This window comes from Sinohyriopsis cumingii, chromosome 15 (assembly GCF_028554795.1).
Source record: "Sinohyriopsis cumingii isolate HCF-2022 chromosome 15, ASM2855479v2, whole genome shotgun sequence".
NCBI classification, from domain to species: Eukaryota; Metazoa; Mollusca; class Bivalvia; order Unionida; family Unionidae; genus Sinohyriopsis; species Sinohyriopsis cumingii.
Window position 1 is genome coordinate 148,294,563 of NC_142975.1, and position 22,915 is coordinate 148,317,477.

General features: G+C 37.4%; 1 protein-coding gene across 1 annotated transcript in view; it reads left to right on the forward strand.

Annotated features, from left to right (window-relative positions):
- Nucleotides 1-237: 237 nt before the first annotated feature.
- LOC149783026 (b(0,+)-type amino acid transporter 1-like) overlaps nt 238-22,915 on the forward strand; it is a 161,134-nt gene continuing 138,456 nt past the window's right edge. Inside the window, exon 1 of the mRNA XM_089934614.1 lies at nt 238-411. The gene's annotated coding sequence lies outside the window, so the exon portion shown is untranslated. The remainder of the gene's footprint in view (nt 412-22,915) is intronic.

Consider the following 22,915-nt stretch of genomic DNA (forward strand, 5'->3'; position numbering starts at 1 on the left):
AGTGTATTCCATGTCTGTAACATCCAGGCTACTCTTTAGCATACACTTTGAACGTCTTGCATTTAATATCATACTCGCGATGTTTAAACAAGACAAATTAACAATGGCTACACTTCGCGAGCAGGATCTTTTAAATCTTTAACTGCGTGTATTGCAGTTGGTTCTGACGTTCTCTTTGAAGGTCATAAGGATTTGGGAAGGAGCAACAATGCACAGGGTTGAATTATCGGATCTATAAAACTGTAGCAGCTCTCGAGTAGAAGACATACAGTTGCCAGTTGTCAGCTCGCTATAATTGTGTATTGGTTCCGAGTTATATTGTGTATTACAGACTCTTCACACAGGAAAATAGAAGACAATATTTGTGGCAGCTGTAAGACATACCTGGAGCGATAATTAGGCGTTACCACGGTAAGTGGTGTTGTAAGATACACAGCCTTTTCTTTATTGTTTTGAGTAAATTTGACATACCTTTTTCAAATTTTTGCATTTGTGATAAGGACAAACAAGTACAAACTAATAAACAACTAAGCCAGCAAGCTCAAAACGAGACGAAGGCAACTATTTCAGATAAAATTAGTGTCACTGCAAACAAACAAAAATCAATTTCTGTAATCTTATTGTAATACCTGAGATGCTATTTTTGCAATGACAAGATCGATCGATCGATTGATCGATCCATCCATCCGTTCGTTCATCCACCCATCCATCCATTCATCTATCTATCCATCGTTCGTTTGTTCGTAAATAATGTTGATGATTACCTCGGAGCAGCGAAATTTACTTGTAATATACAGCTACATTTAGTAAGGAGTAAACGTGTAAGAAGCTATTATATGATTTGAATCCGTACCATGGTACTTGGTTCGATCCCGAATTTAGAATATACACGTATCTGACATTACATGTATACGAAGAGAACAAGCGGATTGCTTTACTGATAAATAGGCCAGGGATGAACGCAATCTCAAAGTGCGAAGTAGTTACTGGTAAATTATTTCATAATTCGGATTTATTGCACAGCAAATCAGGACTTTTGAGAACATTCATGTGTGCTGAGTAATACTAATAATAATAATAATAATATAGACCCAGAGCTCCGGGAGAAACGTAATTGACCTAATCAGTAAACCGTACATGTCATATGCAGTAACTGTGTCAAGGTGTTATTGGTCAGTAGTACAGTGGATAACGTAGTAAAATTCAAAGGCAAAAGTCGCCGATTCGTCATCCCTCAACAAACAGACTAATCGCAATTATTCAGTCTGTCTCATTTGTAACATACTTCGATGATGACCCTTAAAGTTGTAAGTAGACTTGTTCAACACAATGGGGATAAGTATTGTTTTAAACACATAATCTTTTCTATTGAAAAAGAATGATATACAATGTCAATGAATGGTGTTTTATGCGCCTTAACAGGAGTATGCAAGTCATTGAACATAATTTTGATTCCATTCAGTAGTGTACTAACGAGGGGGGGGATGACGGGGCGAATGACACGGATACCAGAGGTCATGAGGCGTCAAAACCCCCGTGGGCCATCATCGTCGTTTCAGGCGTCATTTACCCTTAGAACGCCATTGATTCCATTGAAGATCCAATGTTTTATAATTACTATATGTTACAATAATTGTATTATACTGCTTATCAGATGGTATATTGCAATTGAATGACAGATTAATATCTAGTAATGGACGAGAAGGCTTCCTAAAAGAGTTTTTCACAAAAACAAACATTATTTGTAATTGGATTCGTATCACAGTATCGACCAGGAGCCGAAGACAACGGGTACGTACACAGTTCAAGTACTATATTAAAAAAGAGTATTATTGCATCGTCAAATAGAGATTAACATGTCAAATGTCAAGTATGGAATGCATGTCCAATTTTGGCTTATAAAATGACAATAAAAGATGTGTACTGACTAATTATGTGATAATGTATACCCATGTCGTCAGTAGCATTTTGATTTCTCTCATGATAAACTCTTGATGTTCATATTATCTACTGATTTACAATTAATTTAAACGAAAAGTACTCTAATCAATTCGTTTTCCCTTTAGTGCATTGTTTCTCGAGAGACATACAGTATTACAGGTTAAACATATGTTAGCTTTTCTAAAAATAATGCTTCATATTCCATCTGCCTGTACCAATTCAGCATCCTGTACTACGAATTGTAACCATAGCAACTATTGTCAAAATTAATCACGGTGTCAGGAGTGTGAATGGACGATAGATTTTGTAAATTTCCATGCATGTACTCCGCTGGAATTTCTGGTGCGTATCCTTGTAATTGTTTCCAAGTCTAACAATTGTGGAAGTAATAATCGAACAAGAAATATAAAATATAATATTGAACAATTATTACACCTATCTTCAAATTAAATTGGTAATCTTGCAATAAAAGCGTATTTAATGACTCAGATTTTAATGAAAAACGAAAATTATCACAGACAGGATTGCCGTTTTGCCCAATCTTCACACAGGCTTTTAGTCTGCAATGTTCAGCCAGGCCTTTTGTCCGCAATGTTCACCCAGGCCTTTAGTCCGCAACAGAGGGATAGTGTCTGAAGCATATTCTGCTTTCGATTGGTTAATTGGACCTACTAGTTTGTGTGAATTGTGTACTATCAGATATCATCAACATGCGCAACTGAAATTCTCGCTGAAGGCGGGATACAGTGTCGTATCAACCGCACAAGCATTCCCCGCAACTGCTGGGGGGGGGGGGGAGACAGACCCAGCACTGGCCCAATATTCATATCAAATAGCGACTATTTTATATTGGGAGGGGCCCTAGAATTAAGAACTACGTTTTGCGGGTGTGGGAGGACAAATTTTTTTGCTACTCTTCTGACATGATACACTGTAATAGATTGAAAAGTAAAACGAAACTCGTTAACATTGAGGTTAATCTAGGGTGTGAACGGACGTACGGACGGTTCAAAAATAACGTTTAAGAACAAAGTATATGAGAAACAATAGTCTTTGCAACGTACCGGATCGAACAAGAAGTACTCCGTTATGAAGGTAATTTTACACATGCAAATAACACCAACTTGTGCAATCAGGCCTTTCGGTTAAATGGTTAAATAGCGAATACATACACGTTTTCATGAGCATTTAATATCACAATCCAAACAGCAGCAGCGGCACTGTGCTTGTTCTGGAAAGGCACGAAACCCAGCCACCGTGATACTTCAAAACGACGACGCTACATCGTACTAGTTGGAGAAGCTTAACGTGACCGATATTCCATTTAATCAGTCATTGTTGCAATTCTCCCTGGCAGACAGCGATAGACAGGCACAAAACCACGCTTCTTAGTGCAGAAAATCTAAAATTGATTGACAAACCCTGTGCCGTTTAAAGACCAACAAGCCATTAATTACAGTTGGCAGATCTTAGTAAAGCCAAAGAGGAGTTTACCGTTAGCGCTCGGTATCCACGTCTGTTTAAAACCATGTTGGCCATGTAAACACGTTGATATCATTAATAAACATCGATAAAGAACCTTATGTGAAAATAAAAAGTGTAGTTAAAGTCAAATTAAAATACACCAATGTAATGAAATTAAAATTAACTTCATTTGACTTCATTGGGTGTAATTTTGCAAGACTGAGATGTATAAAGCTCGGTAGATAAAAACCGTTCTATTTTAAACTATATACTATCCTAATGTATCAATATCAACCCTTGATTAGGTTTTCTGACGCCCATTAATTTATGTAATTTGAAAGAGAGCAGCTGGATAAGCTGATAGGCAGACAGACAAATGATGTTTGCTGAGTCTATGCTTTAACTAAACAAATTAAGAGTTTATTTGACTTTTAGATTTTCTTATCATATGATGATTACGTTTGTTCCCTTTGTTTTTCTTTCTGAGTGTTTTACAGCACCGCGCCACTCTGTTGGATCCGATCCATAAAAAAAAGCTGTTGAACTAAAACTGTGATGATTCCAAATATATTTATTACAGCGAAAGCATGAACAAATCCGCGTAAATTTATTAAATGCAGTAAAAATTATTCTTGCAACAGTTTCATTTATTATCCGGTCGAGTTTTACCACACACAGACAGACAGACAGACATACAGGTGTGTGTGTGTGTGTGTGTGTGTACTATTTTGGTCATTATTCTTTAATAAGTTATATTATATTTGTGTACAGGAATGAAACTTTAATTATAATAAACAATATCCAATAACGTTTAAGCTTTCAGCTAACGCTCTACTTATGACTGTGTCATTTGATAAATTTTGACAGAGGTCATTGAAATGAGCAAATCCGCTGTAATCGATTATACCATGGTAATATTATCTATAAGTTAGTGAGGATTTAAAAATCTCTCAGTATAATTCCAAGGAGTTATTATCTTTTTTTTATATATACTTCATTTGGCTTTTAGCTATGTGTGACATGTTGAGATAATGTTGAGAAGCAGCGCGAGATTCGGTAAATGTCACGAACGCCGGTAAATGTCCAAAGTTCATTACAAAGCAGGGTTTGTATTCTTTTCTCCATGAGATAAAGCAGTAGCAAGAATATATTTAAGCACAATGCAGACATACAAATTTAATAGTGAATTATATTCCATTTACGTCACGAAGCACACATAATTACAGTTCTGCTAACTTTAAACACGTTCCATTTTAGTACTTTTTCTAGGAAGGGTATAGTCTTTAAATTCTGCAACCCTATGTCTCTATTTTCAATAAATCATTTATTTTGAAAAGTAGAAAGGGATCAAAATATTCATAAACTACTTTGATGTGTCATCAAAAAGCATGTATGTGGTCTAATGAAATACAAACAGTTAAAATTAACGGTTTCTTCTTTGATGTCAGCCAAAAATAATTTTATACTTTTGTCAATACTGCCTGCAGCTATACAGTACATACACTACCGTGACAGGTTGGTAGAATTTATGTTAAATTAATGTTTTTTATTTATTATATATAACTGTATGTCTTCTCTGTGTTACAGAACTATTGCTCACTGATATATTTAATCTGAAAATAAACACGGCAGTTTCCTTTTTTGCGCTGCTTACGTGATTATATGCATAGGAATATTTGGTCTCACTGCTGCAATCACCATACAGACGACAGCTGCATTAAACAGCCACTCACGTCACCGCTAGATCCAAAGCTGTTTTTCTTTTGTATAAAAAGCAAACTACACAAAATAGAAAAAGATACTATTTTGTTGTTGTTCTTCTTGTTGTTGTTGTTGAAAGGAGTATATTTTCTTCTTCATTTCTTTCTATGTCAAGGTATTCACTACAGTGATGAATACAATTTTTTTTATAGTTTGCAGAGTTTGCTGTGTATCATAATATAAAGTGATGATCTTTGACGGATGTTTTCTCCCATGCCATCCTGAAACATTGAGGCAGCTGGCTTTATAATTAACCTCTTCATTGGTATACATTATTAATAGTATAATTGCTGGTGTTTGACAACAAAATAGTTATTTTGACAATTACAAAACCAATTTGTTTGAAATAGAGCCCAATGGGGTGGGGTGGGGTGGGGTGGAGTGGGGTGGGTGAGAATAGGGGTGTGGGTGTGTATCATGATAACACAAGTCATTCTGTTCGGAGCAACAAAAGCAAAAACGAAAAAGATACAAAACTTACACGGATTCGCAGTTTATTACCATGCCCATATCTGATAGTTATACTACAAGTCGAATCGTTTATCTGATATTATACTAATAGTCGGGGGCCCCGAGTGGCAGAGTGGTCTAAAGCGCTCTCCGTTACGGATCACTGCCATCTCACCTCTGTCTGCGTGGGTTCGAGTCCAGGATTCGGCCAATGTGGGTATGTGAGAAAGCTTGCCAGTAGCTTCTCGTGGGTCGGTGGTTCTTCTCGGGGTTTTCCCGGGTTCTTCCTCCACCATTAATACTGGCCGCCATGCATAGCCAATCGTGTGCTGAAAAATGGCGTTAAACCCCACAACAACAACAACAACTAATAGTCGAATCAGTTATCTGATATTTATATTATAAGTCGAATCAGTTTTCTGATATTTATACCAATAGTCGAATCAGAGAAATAGGTGTGTTTTTGTTCTTGGGATATGACCCTCCTACATAAGTATGAAAGGACTCAAACATGATTTGGGATCACCAAGAGAAGTGTATCACATGGAAGTTAGGCTCATAGACCTTAGTTACAGAGACATATTTCGGATCCCCAAGCTCGTGTTTTTTTAGCCTTTTTGCATTAGTTTAAAGGATACACGTTGTTAGCAATGTTTATGTTTTATTATTTAAATTATTGTATATAGTTGGTAGCCTGGCCATACAATAAGTACCGTGCAAGTCTTGAAGCACGGGGACCAGTCTATATAGTCGTTTCTCAAGAGCAAATTGAATGACAAAATTTTGAGCAAGTCGTGCTACGTGATCACAAGCATTTGACAGTGCCACTTCAAAGAACAGTTTATTTTGCTGACAATGTTGATAAAATGAATCACTGTAAGCATGTGAACAAAATCAATGAAGAAGTTCATACACCGCGTGTGGCTTTTATATCCGCCACATGTTGGAGATAAGGGCTGACACACATTCAACTTCGGGTAATTGCTGAATAGTGCATTTTTTCATTACCTGACAATTAAGCAAATACATGTCTCGGTGGAGGTTTTGTTAATATATAAATTAAGTCTCGATAATCCACGTACGATCTGACCAGGGAAATGCACTAGGTGTCTTTGACTTGCACAACTATTATAAGGTAAAATTAGAATGCAAAATTCTTGAAATATGTTGACTAATTCTTGCACCTGTTAGAGCAGTTTTCATCTCTCTCTCTCTCTCTCTCTCTCTCTCTCTCTCTCCAATTCAGGTTACTTCAGAATTTGCACTGACAGCAAATGGAGTCTTAAGTACATGTAATTATAGTTTAACATATCATTCATTATTTTTTTTAATACTGTTTATGGACAATACATTTATACTTAGTCATAATTTAAAACTATTATATTATCAATCTTTACTATAACATTATAATTTTAATAGTCAATGTACATTTAAATATAATATGCACATCCTTTTTAATCGTAATGAGAAAGTAATTTTACCTGAATTTTAGATTTTACATATTTTTATACAGTTTGTCCCGGTGTACATTTTTCAAAAATTATTTGCATTAACTTCAGTTCAGCTTAAATTTTAAGACCCTACTATTGTATGTAAACTTAAAATTTTGTTAAGTTTACAGCTTCAGTAAATCAACCTTTCTTACAAGAAAAAAAGACTACTTGTGAAAACAAATCGCTGTTATATAGTTTGATCTGGATATCATTATTATACAAGATGCATTTGATGGTCATTGTCATTCTGTGTATCTGGCAAGATTGGGGTTCATGAGTCCAACCACTTTAAACAGTCTGCTTCCCCTATTTCTGACACGTTTTTTGGATGAAGTACATTTAAAATACAGCTGCAAATTTACACATTGCTGCTATTTTTATGGTTGGAAGAACACACACACACACACACACACACACACACACACATATATATATATATATATATATATATATATATATATATATATATATATATATATATATATATATATATATATATATATATATATATATATGGCGATATGGACCAGTGCAGCTGCAGTTTCTGCTACGGTGTATGACCTCGTACAGACAACAGCCAAGTTAGTGAGGTGAAAACTCTTAGAAGATCTATCATGTCAACTTTGTCAAGGAAGAGGAACACTTATTGTCAGGATGCCAGGTTGCGCTGGCCCGATGTCGCTACAGATGGGGACATGACAAAGTACTGAGGAAGTTTGCTGATATCCTTGAAAGAGGAAGGCGGAGAGAGAGAATCCCAAACAAAACAAGTCACTAGTTTATCAAGTCTGTGAAAGCGGGACAACATCAAAAGACCGCAGTGGCAGAGAATGTTAGATCATTGCAGGAAAGCAAAATCATGGGAGATGTAGGTCGACTTGGGCAGGAAACTGTTATTTCCTGACGTCGTTCAGAAATCCCTCCGCCCTAACATTATCATATGGTCACCAGGTACAAAGAAAATGATCCTGGCGGAACTTTCTGTGCCGTGGTAACAGAGGACAGAAGAGGCGTATGAGAGAAAGATGAAGAAGTACCAAGTTTTGGTAAAATCTTGCAGTGCAAAGGATGGAAAACATGATTGTTCCTTGTGGAGGTTGGTTGTAGAGGTTTTCCGGCCCAGTCAATCTGGAGGATGCTCAGTGCATTGTGAATAAAAAGAAGGGCATGCAAGACAACTGTGCAAGCACTGGACAAGGCCGCAGAGAAAGCATTTTTTTGGGCTATGGCTCAGACGTGAAGACAAAATATGACAACCATCACAGACGGGCAGTACCTGATCACTACTACCATCCCGACATCTAGAGGGTGTTCCGAAACATCCGTAGAAATGATGGGCACTCGGCTGATGACGTCCGCGGAAAGCAGTTAAACCAACTTATATATACACTATTTTATCTGACTTCCAATAAATGATGGGTGGCAACCAATAAAGATTGGTGACTCATGGAGAGACGAGTATCTTCTAGGAAAAACAAGTACCTGGTGCAAGATGTGATGGCTTCTCGTCTTGCAGTCTTTGTAAAAACACAACCAAAGCATGCTTGCAAGTGATAGCAGAATAGGGCGGGAGTAATGATGGGTCCAACCGGATGGATATATCGACGACTAAAAGATTGGTACAAACGACATTGAGTGGTGTTACTGCGGAAACAAAGTGCCATTGCGGGAAAGTATGTACGAACACTAGAAGCGTGAGAATCCAAAGATAGTAGACACGCACAGATTTATTTGGTGAGAAGGTGGAGGCATCCAGTCAGGTTTCCAACAACATAAAGCTGGATACTCGGCTGATGACGTCTGTGGAAAGCAATTTCACTAACTGTATATTTACACTATAAATTATTGAGGCAAATTGCACCTTGTGTGTGCTATAGAGTTATTTATAGGTTTGACTGTACTTTTTTTTTTAAAGGACAAATGCAATTGTATAACTGTTTCTGGTATTTAAGTTTTCTTTTACGAGTAACAGTGATTTGAATTCACCTGTTTAAAAGATGCCAAACAGAGCCTTTACCGCACACGCACAGACACACGTGCACACACACTTCCCTAATCAATGAATATTAGGTTTTTAACAAGCTGTCCCCTGACGTTGAATTTGGCGCAAACAGAAGGCATGTATGTTAATATAAGCTAATTAAATGGTTATTTACTAAACTTGGCACAGACCTTTACAAGTCCATACTTATTATGATACTGGATTATATGGATCTAATTAGCAGCACTAATTAGTGTAATTATTTTTTGTTGTTGTAGGAAATATAGATTTTATGCCTGAACTTTGATGATCTTTCCCAGGTCTCTGTATTAAAAATACCATTTTTCCAAATTTATGTTTTGTTGCAAAGATTGAAGGTGAGCGTGAGTATGATTAGACAAGTAGTAGCATTCACATGGAAGTTAATAAATAAGCTTCTTTGCAAATAATTTTGAAAACAATTACAAAAAAAAAAAGAAACAGACTTCAGTATAAGAAGGAATCAAAACATTATGGGAAATGCAATTTCCGGGAGTTTTTCTGTGCCGTCCGCTAGCTTGATTAATAATGGGACGCTCATGGTAATCAGGGAATTTTTGTGGGGAAAGTTAGCAAATAAACATGTACCGTGGGTTTTGTTTTAGCCATCTCTTGTCGTAATCTCCTATACATCCTTCTACCGTAGATACATCATTTGCGAATTCTGTCATCACCAAGATGAAATAACTTCTCTCAGTTATAGACCTGGTTATTGTGTGTTTACCTTTTCGATATTCAAATTACATATAATATAAAGCGATTTGATTCAAATAAGTTCTCAGATGTTCACCTGTATCCATCGTAATTTGTTTTCAGTTATGCATAAGCATCTGTCTTCAAGAAATGAGCCGACAAATATGTTGTCCTGGTTGTGGGCTTAACGCCATGGCGGTCAGTAAAATATATATTAAGATTCATTTGAAACAAAATCCTTCGGTTTGTGTTTAATCTGAAATAAACACACGGCTGAATAAAGGTAGTTTTTAATGAAATGAGACAGGTAGGACGCATGAGATCACAAAGGTGGGATGATAATATTCTTTAACATTCGATATCGTTTATTTGCATTTCTAAATGTGCCAATGGTATGGATCGTATACAACGGGATTTCTATCTGTGGGTTGCGGACCCCCGGGTAGCCGCGAAGTTATCCCAAGGGAACCTAAACGTACAACTATTAGCATGTGCGGTGCGCGAAAATCGTCTTACGGTTAAGAAGGGATCCTCATACTCGAAAAAATTGTGACCACTGGTATATAATTAAGCCAAACACAGATGTATGATCAGACTGACTCTGGAATAAAAACAGTATCGCTGACAGCAGAGATTAAAAAATGGGATATTAAAAAGATTTAAACCTATTTCTTATGGGCGAACACATTTAGAGTGGATTAAAATATAATTTTAAATTGTCATATTCAACATAAATGTATGGGATGGAAAAAGAGCCGAAGGTTCGAGAAACTTTCATCAACACGAATCACTTTGGAGTAAATGCAAAAAAGGAATATCTCCAAATGTTATCGATCTTTCTTCGTTTAATGTTTGCACGCTTAGGACATCATTTTTACACCATGACAAATTCAGGTTCAGGGGCCTAGAAAAGGTAATGGCGTGCAGACCTCTTGTGAAACTAAACTAATCCATTAATGAATAATTTATTACCTGCCTCAAATTGTAGTATCAAAGTTGCCCGTGGAGTACTGTTCCACTGATCGATATCCTTACAAAAATTGCTTTCGCACCTAGGTAAGGTAAATAGCATGTCATGTAAATGAGTGCACAAATTTCAGTTCTTGGGTCTTGAATACATATCGTACGACAGGTGCAGGCACACTTACCAACACGCAAGCGAGCGAATTTCACCCTAAATTGAAGCTAGAACAGTCCTGCGTTTTGAAACTGGAATCTGAAATGAATTATTCGAATTTGTATCTTAGGTTTGCATCAGAAATCTCACACGTTTTCCTTAAATATTTTTAAATGCAAGCAAAGTGTAGACATTTTCTTTTGTTCGACTAGAATGTCACAATTACATCATATTTATGTGCATGTTTTTCCAGAGTCACTGTTTTATCTTTACATTTTAGAACTTTAAATCGACACCACATGCATTTTAAAAAGTTAAATCGAACCACACATATCCAGTGCTGTTCTAACGTGCCGTTACACCTTAAACATACACACACAAATATATATATATATATATATATATATATATATATATATATATATATATATATATATATATATATATATATATATATATATATATATATAATGTGTCGAATTTTGAATAAATATTGAACCTTAAAAACCTTAAAATTGAATACATTGTGCATTCAGAGTTTAGTACAGTCAAGCCAGCAAGGCTTTATGTGAAGGGTTACTGCGACCTTTTCCCATGTCAGTTGGTCATTTTCGTGGGAGAAGGTGAGGCCAGCGTATGTGGCTAATTTGGAATTGACCCTGGCATCGCAAAGCCGTCCTGGGAAAGTAATCATTAGGATATCTGCTTAATGGGAACGTCATGTCGAATAGTCATTTAATAAAAGGAAGTTGTATGTTTCGTAATTCTCAGATTCACTAAGTTGTCAAAATCTGACGAAAGAAATAATTATCTTGGGGAACAATTGGGAACGGCTGATTACGATTGGTCAGTTTAACTTAAGGCGTACACCCTGGAAGAAATTTTGAATTTAAAGTAACAACTTTGGGCGAATTTCCTCAGTCTGAGATTTTTCTGCAAGAGAAGCGACACTCGTCACACAATGAGGAAAACTAAACAGTACTTCTTTCTCGTTAAGACAAATAAGGGGACCAGATGGCTGTCTTGTAGTCAAAGACAGGCCTTTAGTGCTAGGACGCACCTTTTATTGGAAAGAACAGCATTAAGGAAGACGGTTCTTTGGAACAGTGTGGGACGGTCCGAAAGACGAAGTCCGGAAAGGAGATCGAGGGAATTATGGAGAACTCGCCCCATGGAGAACTCGCCATGGGAGAACTCACCCCAGGTGTCAGGAGAAGTCGCCCCATGGTGGTCGGAGAAGTCGACCCACTTCGCCTGGAGAAGTCGCCCCAAGCATAATACATACTAATTCTGAGATGTCGCCACATGGTTGTTAAGGCTTTGTTTATTGTTGTTTTTCTTCAACTTAATAACTTATTAAATCTATAAAATTTGCAACAGAGTGAAGCCATCATATAATCAAAACGTATTTCAGTGAAGTTTCGCCCGTCACCCCTGCCGGGGTGTATGCCGCCCACAAAAGATCGCCAGAGGCTTCTGTCCTGTGCCATCCCTTCAAGCTGACTCCAGGTGTGACCCATCTTAGGGATGTCCGTCTCAAGATCGCGTCGCCAGGTGTTTCTTGGTCGTCCCCTTCTCCGCTTGCCTTGAGGTTTCCATTTCAATGTCTGTCTGGTAATGTTGGTTGGCGCCTTACGTAGGGTGTGTCCTATCCAACCCCACCTTCTCTTCTTGATCTCGTCCTCTACCGGAAGCTGGGAGGTTATCTGCGACAGGTTGGTGTTGCTGATGGTGTCTGGTCAGCGGATCTGGAGAATTCTTCTCAGGCAGCTGTTGATGAAGGTCTGAACTATCTTTACGGTCGACTTGGTGGTTCTCCAGGTCTCTGCTCCATACAGTAGGACTGACTTCACGTTGGAGTTGAACAGTATGATCTTGGTAGTTAAGGAAATTTCTTTGGAGCTCCAGATGTTCTTGAGCTGTATGAGAGCTGCTCTCGCCTTTCCGATCCTTGCCTTGACATCTGCTTCTGTGCCACCCTGCTGCTTGATAATGCTGCCCAGGTACGTGAAGGACTCCACCTCTTCCAGTGGACTTCCCTGCAGTGTGACTGGGTTGTTACTGGCATAATTGATCTTGAGGATCTTGGTCTTGTCTTTGTGGATGTTGAGGCCAACCTGTCCTGATGTGGCTGCCAGTACGTCGGTCTTGTCCTGCATTTGCTGCTGACTATGGGACAAGAGTGCTAGATCATCGGCAAAGTCCAGGTCCTCAAGTTGACTCCACAATGTCCACTGGATCCCATTTCTCCGCATTGGTGGACGTCTTCATAATCCAGTCGATGGCGAGAAGGAAGAGAAAAGGCGACAGCAAGCAGCCTTGCCTCACGCCAGTCTGCACTAGGAAGCTGTCTGTGTGCTGTCCCGCATGAATGACTCTGCAGGACATTCCGTTGTAAGAGTTCTTGATCAGCTTCACCAGCTTGGTTGGGATGCCGTAGTGGCGAAGAAGTTTCCAGAGTGTCTCGCGGTCCACGCTGTCGAATGCCTTCTCAAAATCGACAAAGTTGATGTAGAGTGAAGAATTCCACTCCAACGATTGCTCGACTATGATGCAAAGAGTAGCTATTTGGTCAGTGCACGATCTGTTCTGCCGGAAGCCCGCTTGCTCATCTCGTAACTGTGGGTCAACGGCCTCCTTCATCCTGTCCAAGAGGACCCGGTTGAAGACTTTCCCTGGTACTGATAAGAGTGTGATTCCTCTGTAGTTGGCTCAGTTGATGAGGTCGCCTTTCTTTGGGATCTTGATGAGGTGTCCCTCCTTCCAGTCAGTCAGTATTTCTTCTTCCTCTCAGATCTTCTCAAAGAGGTTGTATTGCATTTCCACTGAAGCATCTAAGTCTGCTCCGAGGGCTTCTGCTGGGATGCCATCAGGTCCAGCTGCCTTGCCGTTCTTCAGCTGGGTGATGGCTTTCCTGATATCGTCTCTGGTGGGATTGTCACAGCTTATGGGGAGATCTGCGTTGGCTGGGTGGATTTCTGGGGGATTTAGTGGGGCTGGCCTGTTCAACAGTTCTTCAAAATGTTCTGCCCATCTCTTAATTTGGTGTTCTGTACTTGCTGTGGTCTTTCCATGTTTGTCCTTTACGGGTCTCTCTGTTTTGCTGTATTTGCCGGACAGCTTCTTGATGATGACATACAGCTTCTTCATGTTTCCACTTCTTGTCGCTTCTTCTGCCTCTGCTGACATTCCTTCAACATAGTTTCTCTTGTCTATCTTGATGCATCTTTTCACTTCTCTGTGGGCGTCAGTGTACTCTTTTTGTACATTTACCTTTTTAGTTCTTGTCCTACTGGTATTTACTGCTGCTTTTTTCTGTTTACGCTCCTGGATTTTGCGCAATGTTTCGGCTGAAATCCATTCTTTCTGCTGGTGCTTCATGGGGCCTAGTACTTCTTGGCATGTTGATTTTATTGCCTCTTTAACTTTCTGCCATCTGTTGTTTGCATTGTTTTCCTCATCTTCAAGAAGCCTTGTAGCACTTGGTACTTGTTGTTAAGCGTTAGTCTGTATTCTTCTTTAGTTTTTGCATCTTTCAACAGGCTGATGTTATACTTTGTTTTCTTCTCTTTGGTGCCTATCCAGTTCTTCTTCAGCTTAAGTTTCAGCCTTGCGACAACTAAGTGGTGGTCAGATGCCACATCTGCTCCCCTCTTCACCCTCACATCTTGCAAGGATCTTCTGAACTTCTTGGCTATGCCGGTGTGGTCAATCTGATTTTCTGTCACATGGTCTGGTGATATCCAGGTGTTCTTGTGGATTCTCTTATGGGGAAAGATGGCGCCCCCAATGACCAGGTTGTTCAGTGCATAAAGATCTGCGAATCTCTCTCCATTTTCATTCATCTCGCCCAGGCCGTGGATCCCCAAGGCTTGTTCATACCCTGTGTTGTTTGACCCAACTTTGGCATTGAAGTCACCCATGAGGATGTTGATGTCTTTGTCTGGGAAGTTCTCTACTATATTCTGTAGTCTGTTGTAAAACTGGTCCTTATCTTTTTCTTCGCCATCATTTGTTGGAGCGTAGCACTGTATGATGTTCATCTTTATTTTCTCCTTCCTGGTCCTAAACCTTGCTGTGAGGATTCTGGGCCCATGTGGCTCCCATCCTATCAGTGCATTATATGCTTGCTTTGACAGCAAGAGCCCCACCCCCTGTGTATGAGGCGCATTATCTTCCTCATGTCCTGAATACAGTAGCATCTCTCCTGTCATCAGTCTTCTTTGTCCAGATTGAGTCCATCTTGTCCCACTAATGCCCAGTAGGCATAGGTTGTAGTTCCTCGTCTCTGCTGCTACCTGTGCTGTTTTTCCTGCCTCATACATTGTCCTCACATTCCATGTTGCGATGTTAATTCTCCTGTTTGATAGAAAGGTGGTCTGCTTTATGGCTTCCGCGGGCTCGCGGCTTTCACCACATAGCATCATAAATCTTCCAGAAGAAGACCCTTCCTCCCTCAGGCTTTCAGTTTCTGGTTTTTCTTCAGTTGGCGTTTTGTAGCAAGTTGGGTTTTACAGGGTCGGGTTGCTAGCCCCACGCCCAACCCTCTTCCTTTTACACCCCGGCTTGGGACCGGCAATGGCGGAGTTTATTTCAGTGAAACCATTTCAGTATTAATAACTCAGGTTTGTTTCTATTAATTAAAAAGGCTACTCGCTGATATAATTTAGATATTACTAAAATAAGAGGGCAAGATTAAATTCCATTTAAAAATAGTTACAATGAACGGTCTGCTTTTTGATGGATGGAGATAAAACTTATGAGGAAAATCGAAAACGACGTGTGTGGGGAGGAATAATTGTAATTTTAAAAAACCCAACACAAACGCATAAAATTCTGTACAGATAGTTTCGCATTTAATTTATGCTTCTTCAGGCACGAAATGTTTTGAAAGAAACGGATGATGTCATTTATTTGAAAACAACAATTACGTCATTACGTAACGTCATAAATGATATACATCGTCATAACAATTATATGTATAACAGGATCTAAAAGATACACGAGTCTCTAATATCTAATAAAACTTGAATTAGTAAAATAATAAAATAAAATAGAAACAGTCATACATATAATGATATTGTTATAAAGGATATACAATATAGCAATTTAAAAAAAAAAGATACAATTTTATATAGTGCATTGGGCATTAAGTCTATTACGAAACAAAGTATCTAACTTATGAATCCATTGAGTTTCTTTTATGAGTCTATTCATGTCACCGTGCACAATATCTATTGGCATGAAAGAAAAATCGAGTGGAGAGTGATTATTGGTGTTAAAGTGTGTTGAAATACTAGAGGAAAACTGAGGATCTCTATAATTTTTTAATGAAAGCGATGATTATTCATTCTCTTTGAAACTTGTTAAAGTGTTTGTCCAACATATTGCATGCTACATTTTTATATGTACAGGTTATCAAATAAATCACATCAGCTGATGTGCAGTTAGTGTCATCACGTAGAGAAAATACCTCTTTTATATTAGCACTACAGAAAGAAGTAATTTCTCTTATGTTTGCACATCGAGAGCACCGGTGAATGTTACATTTAGATGACGAAAATTGTTTTCTTTTTCTTTTCTGTCTGTTTAGTTCTAATTAAAAAATCTTGCAAATTCTTGGGTCTTCTATAAGCGAGAATTGGTTTATTTTTGTAAAGTGATTTTATGCTGATTTTATCTGATAAATTTAGGAGACTATAATATTTATTAATAATACGACATATATTAATTAGATAATGAAGGAATATATTGTATTGTGAAAGGAATCACATCTCTCTCTATTTTACATTCTGCTGTGTTTAAAGCCTCATGTTGAGTAAGATTACGGGCTTTGTTCAGCGCAGAATCAATTATATGTGTAGGATAATTTCTATTTTGAAAATATGTTTGTAATTTATTCAACGAAGTTTGTATCTGACAATCATCTGAAATAATGCGTCGGTATCTTCTGGACTGGCTATAAGGTATACCGTTTGTACATGACATGGGATGACATGAAGAATATTCCACATATTGGTGGATATTAGTTTCCTTGACATGAATATTTGTAGAGATAGTGTTATCAATTTTTTTATTACATTTGCATCAAAAATGAAACATGCCTACTAGATGCAGTATAAGTAAATTTAATCGTCAGGTAAAATTATGATTTAGGAGATTAATACAGTTTTTTTCAGTTCTTCAGTTGAATGGTTCCAGATCATAAATATGTCATCTAAAATCTGAACCAAACAGATGGATTAAACTTTTCGTTTTGAAGAAAATCCTTTATGAGTTTTCGGTAATATGTAGAATTGAGGTGTTTGTATGTTAAGAGGGAAAATATCAAATTCCTCATATACGGAATTATTATTTTTAGCGATCTGATTAATGCATGTTGAAATTTTTTATTTAATTTCTATTGACGGGTCTTCATTAATATGTTTGTAGTAATTTTTCATCATTTAATTGACGTTCAACTTCTTTAACATAACCTTCTTGATTCATAATAATAATATTGTTTGACTTATCATCCTTTTTAATCAATATACTGTCGTCATTCATTAGATTATATAAAGACTTAATTTCGTCCTTAGAAATATTACTAAGATATTGCTTTTTATGATTATCAGTTAATATCTCTTTTGTGATCGTGTCAATATAAAAATCTAAATATGAATCACGTCCACTAGGTGGTGTAAAAGATGATTTAATTCTGTTAAAATAACCCATTTTTTAGAATGAAAAGAATTCGATTTACTCTTTGAATTGTTGTATGCTTTATCATAAAAAAATTCTTTTAATTTTAGGCGACTAGAAAAATTAAAAATTTCTTCAGCTAATTTAATTTTATTGTGACATTTTGGCTTGGGACAAAATTTTAGCCCTTTGCCTAACAGTATATAGACATTATCAGTTAATCTTCTACGTGAGAGGTTTAACACTGTTTCTTTACCACTTTTAATTTGTTATCTTCGCTTTATTTCAATTTTTCATTACATCTCTGAATTACAGTGCAAATGTAAAACAGGATGAAATATATTCTCAACTAGGTAATTGAACAATTCAAATTGCGATCAATAACTTATTTATTTCAAAGAAAAATATTAAAAAGGTTATGTGGGTGACAAGTTTTGGGATGACTTCTCCAACCAATTGGGGCGACTTCTCCTGATATGTTGGGGCGAGTTCTCCTTGGGCGAGTTCCACATGGGGCGAGTTCTCCATGGGGCGAATTCTCCGCATACCGATTGAGCGGTTAGGATAGAAGGATCAAGAAAGATCAAACGAGTACACGTGAAGGTGGGAAGACGTGGGATACAAGGAGGCAAAGACAGAAAGCGACGATAGGTGATACAAATCAGGCGTGGACATTGTGCTCGTTTCACCACTCTCGTTATCATGATGAAATGAATCAATAATAGAACACTGCTATTGAAATTATGTAACGTACATTTGCTTGAATTGAATCTGACACTATTAGTTTATGTCATTGATTAAATTGTTATTCTCTTGTCTAAAGGGGGCTCGTATTGTCTTATTTGTTGTCAATAGTTATGCTTAGTTCTCTGTTGAAGTTCTGTCTATCCACTCACACCGGGCAATGAAATCGAGGGAGGTCATCCTATAGATAACGATAGCCGAATCTAATGAACCACCCCTCTTTACCAAGAGGGAACATCGTTACAATACACACACACACACACACACACACACACACACATATATATATATATATATATATATATATATATATATATATATATATATATATATATATATATATATATATATATATATATTTTTTTTTTTTTTTTTCTGGTAAAATGTTGTTTTTTTTTTCTTTCGGAGAGGAGTTGGGGGTTGGGTTGGAAGTCACTGCTTGCTAGGGAAGGTTGAATATTACAACGCCGAGAGATTCAGTCTTACCGTGGTCTTAAGTTGGAAAGTGTGCCTTTGAGTGAGGTATTTTCCAGCTTTTTATTGTAATACTAAATACTATCTATAAGCCATTATTTCTTGGGTTTAAATGGACTGACATTTCAGCCGTGGAAAGTCTTGCACTTTCAGAAACTTTACACATACGATAATAACTATCCTATTACATTCTATACCAGCAAGTTCTTAGCCGCCACTCTGTGTGTGTGTGTGTTATTTTCTCACATCGCTGGCCGTGGCCACAGCTAGATGGTCTCAGTAAGCATTGTCTGGATTATCTAATAGTATGCAGAAAAATACTTCTGCTTAACCTATCTTCAAGGGAAACATTTTCCACATTTGTTTTCTCATCAGGGTAGAGACCGTGTCGGGTGTGTATTCGGGCATGTGTAAAGGTTTTGAGACGTTGGATATGGTGGGTTGGACAAGTATTTTATATGTACATTACCATTGATTTCTATCATAATGATGGATGAACTGTTCGAATATTGGGGGCGGGTGCATCAGTTGATAAATGAATTACCTGCTACTCAAATTGAGCAAGGGGATGCAATCGACTATTCAAAGGACATGGTATATCTATCTACTCTAGGTTCAGCTTGTCACTGCACTGAGCCACCATGTCTCCTCAACTGACAAACACGATTTTTATTTCTCTCGCAAGAAAAAATCTGTCACCCAACCTCACCGAGTTATTAGCCCTTGTTACAGATCGGTATGGAATTATCCCGAGCATGGCCTGGTTACCTTGCAATGCCATACACTTGCCAAATAGAACATTGGTATTAGCAGTTGATAACAGGTAACGGAGGAATGGGTGACGTGGCCATGTACCACGATCATTTTCCTTCCGTGTTATGCATAACCAATTAATCATTCCTTATGGTATATTGGTGCAACCACTCATTATTGCATATTTATTACAATGATTAATCGCCGCATGTTTGTTACTTTAACTGATATAACACTGCAACTCTCTGCACACAGTAATCACCGTAGAACATGTAATCCCGAATGTTTTACTAAGGGTTGAATGGTTTCATTTTGCTGATTAATACGGCAAATATAATGCATCAAGGGAAGTAACAAAACAAACACCTAATAAAATACAAATAGGTCACACTTTACATATCACGCTGCTTTCTGCAGAGAAAATAGTTATACAAATCTATACAGTTTTGTCGCCTTTGAAGTAGAACCTTTTATTATCAGCATAGCTTGTAAACTTAAAAATAAGCTTGCTGTGAAACACGCCATTGAAATTCCCGGATTTTGTGGTCAACTGTTATGTTCGTTAGTCATGGTCTGAGGCCTTATAATGAATTAAAACGGGATTTTGGTCTATTAGATTACCTGTAGTGTCTTAGGAGTAACATGCTATTATCTACATATAGTTTATTTTATTCAGAGGTTAATATGCTATTGACACGTGCCATATCTTGGATACTTTTATTTCTCTTGAGGGGGCCCAGTGTGGCCGAGAGGTCTAAAGCGCTCTCCGTTACGGATCACTGCCATCTCACTTCTGTCTGCGTGGGTTCGAGTCTCGGATTCAGCCAGTGTGGGTATGTGAGAAAGCTTGCCAGTAGCTTCTCTTGGGTAGGTGGTTCTTTCCGGGGTTTTCCCTGGTTCTTCCTCCACCATTAATACTGACCGCCATGTATAGCCTATCGTGTGCTGAAAAATGGCGTTAAACCCTACAACAACAACAACAATTTCTCTTGAGCAAAGAAACAGTCATAAGATACAATACAGGGTACATATTGATATTATTACACATTTAATGTCGTTCTTAGGATTTCAACTATAACATTTTAATAATTTGAATTGATTATTGTATATTATTTTAATATTTTAGGATTTTATCAACTTCTTGAGATCAAACATATCACAGTTGATGAGTCCTCGTTATAAACAGTGGTTTAATTTTATTTCTCAGTTCATTTATTTTCTTGCTCATTATTACTGAAAGAGCTTGTTTGCCTTCGTCGGAAGCCATGGGCGACAATCCGTTACGCTTCGTTATCACCCGTGACTGCCTGTGCTGAGATTTCCTCTTATCCCACGAATATGCATAGACCCACTTAACCAATGACTGATAGAGCGAGTAAAATTTCTTACCATTATGATCCAATATCACCTTTCACGGAGTTTGAATGAAAGAATCAAAAATGTCTCTTTCAATCAGCATCAGTGATCGATCGATAAAATTTGCTTTTTCGTCGACGTGTTGTAAATTCTTACATCGTGCTGATGATGACGTATTATTGTTTATCCATACACATAATATCTCAGTACGGGCAGTCACGAGTGATGAAGGAGTATAGCGGATTGTCGCCCGTGGCCTGCGACGATGCTTGTACACTGTTTCTTTGTCAAGTGATATATTTTGGGGTGGGGCTGCTTTGATCTACAAGCTTCGGTTGAAGCATTATTGTTCGTGAAAGCCGAGATATAAAATACTATGATCTAATTAAATTTGTTGACATCGTAAGCAACATTTGAAGCTATGTCTAAACATTCATATATTATAGAAGGTTTCTTGAGACTCATATTTTACTTGCCTTGGCTACCATACCGGAAGACAGCTTACCGTAGACTGTCTATGAAGCTATGTCTAAACATTCATATATTATAGAAGGTTTCTTGAGACTCATATTTTACTTGCCTTGGCTACCATACCGGAAGACAGCTTACCGTAGACTGTCTATGGTGCAAAGTCAGTACTGGTCAGTATTTTGAATTAATGCTTTTATACATACATATCAAGGGAGAAAATGATCTATAAGAAATTATTTGCAGGATTTCAATGAAACAATTTTACTTTTCAAGTCTACAGCTGTAATATATTTACTCGGTTGGTGTATTCACCAAATGTTTGCACAGAATAACAGTCATTACTATAGATTATACAACTGAAATTTATTTAGTCACATTGCAAAACATAAATCAATAATTGCCAAGTGAATTTGGTGCAAACACAATGGCGTTCATTTGGGAAACATAAAAACTGACTCCACAGTGTAATGTTGTTAAGCAAGCATGTTTGAAGGTCATCCTTCCTCAACGTCACCTTCAGAAGAGCGAGTGTTTGCACGTGTCTTTGTCGTGGGAGCTCGTGTCACATTCTATATTTAAGTGGGATAAGAATGCTTAGGATCTAATGCTTATTCTGCGGCATTTACTTCAGAAACAACAGAAGGAATAAAGCAATCCACGGTAACTGGTGTGTTGCTCATATCTGCAGAAAATCGGCAAATTTGAAATCTTTTCATTACAGCTGTCAAGCAAGAGTACGTGAGAAAGATTTTAGGAACGTATACAAGTTGATTTCTAAGAAAATATGCTCAGGATTATGTCAAATCTTATCGGTATATGTACAACAGCTCGGAAGGTACATGTAGCAAGATAACTGAATATTTTTATATTGTGCTTCAAAGTAAAAGCAAATTTGGTCTTGTTATGACTATTATTCTTTTTTTTTTTTATATAAAATAACCACAACATTAAAAATGTGAGTGTTGTCTGCATATCTTACAAAAGGAAAAGGAAAAAGCGAACACGCAATGTATTGTTATTAGTTGAGGTTGCTGTGTATATTTCCTTATAGTGTATGCATGGTAGTTATTGGGAACCAAGTAGATAATAGTTATAACTGAACGCATTTAATTCACAAACTGAATAAAAGAAATATGTGACCTATTAGTCAAGAAATACAAAATAAATCTTTTATTTAAACCTCTGTACCGTAAAAGGTTTGTTTAATTAATTAGAGGTATGACACTTACCAAGCGTGTCTGGGATCAATTTCAGCAATTTCAGATTTTTTTATATATTAACCTAAATCAGGACTTATTGCATTGGCTAAAGCAGAGAAGATAGTTACAAAGTCCATTTTCAATGCAATACAGAAAAGTTATTTTTTTACGAGTCCGTCTGCTAAAAGCACTAGAACTGTCTTGAAAATTTCCAATATGCATAGTTGTTTGCATATTTGATTTCTTTGATTAGCAATACACACACGCACGCACACTCTCTGTAAGCGATAAATTCACC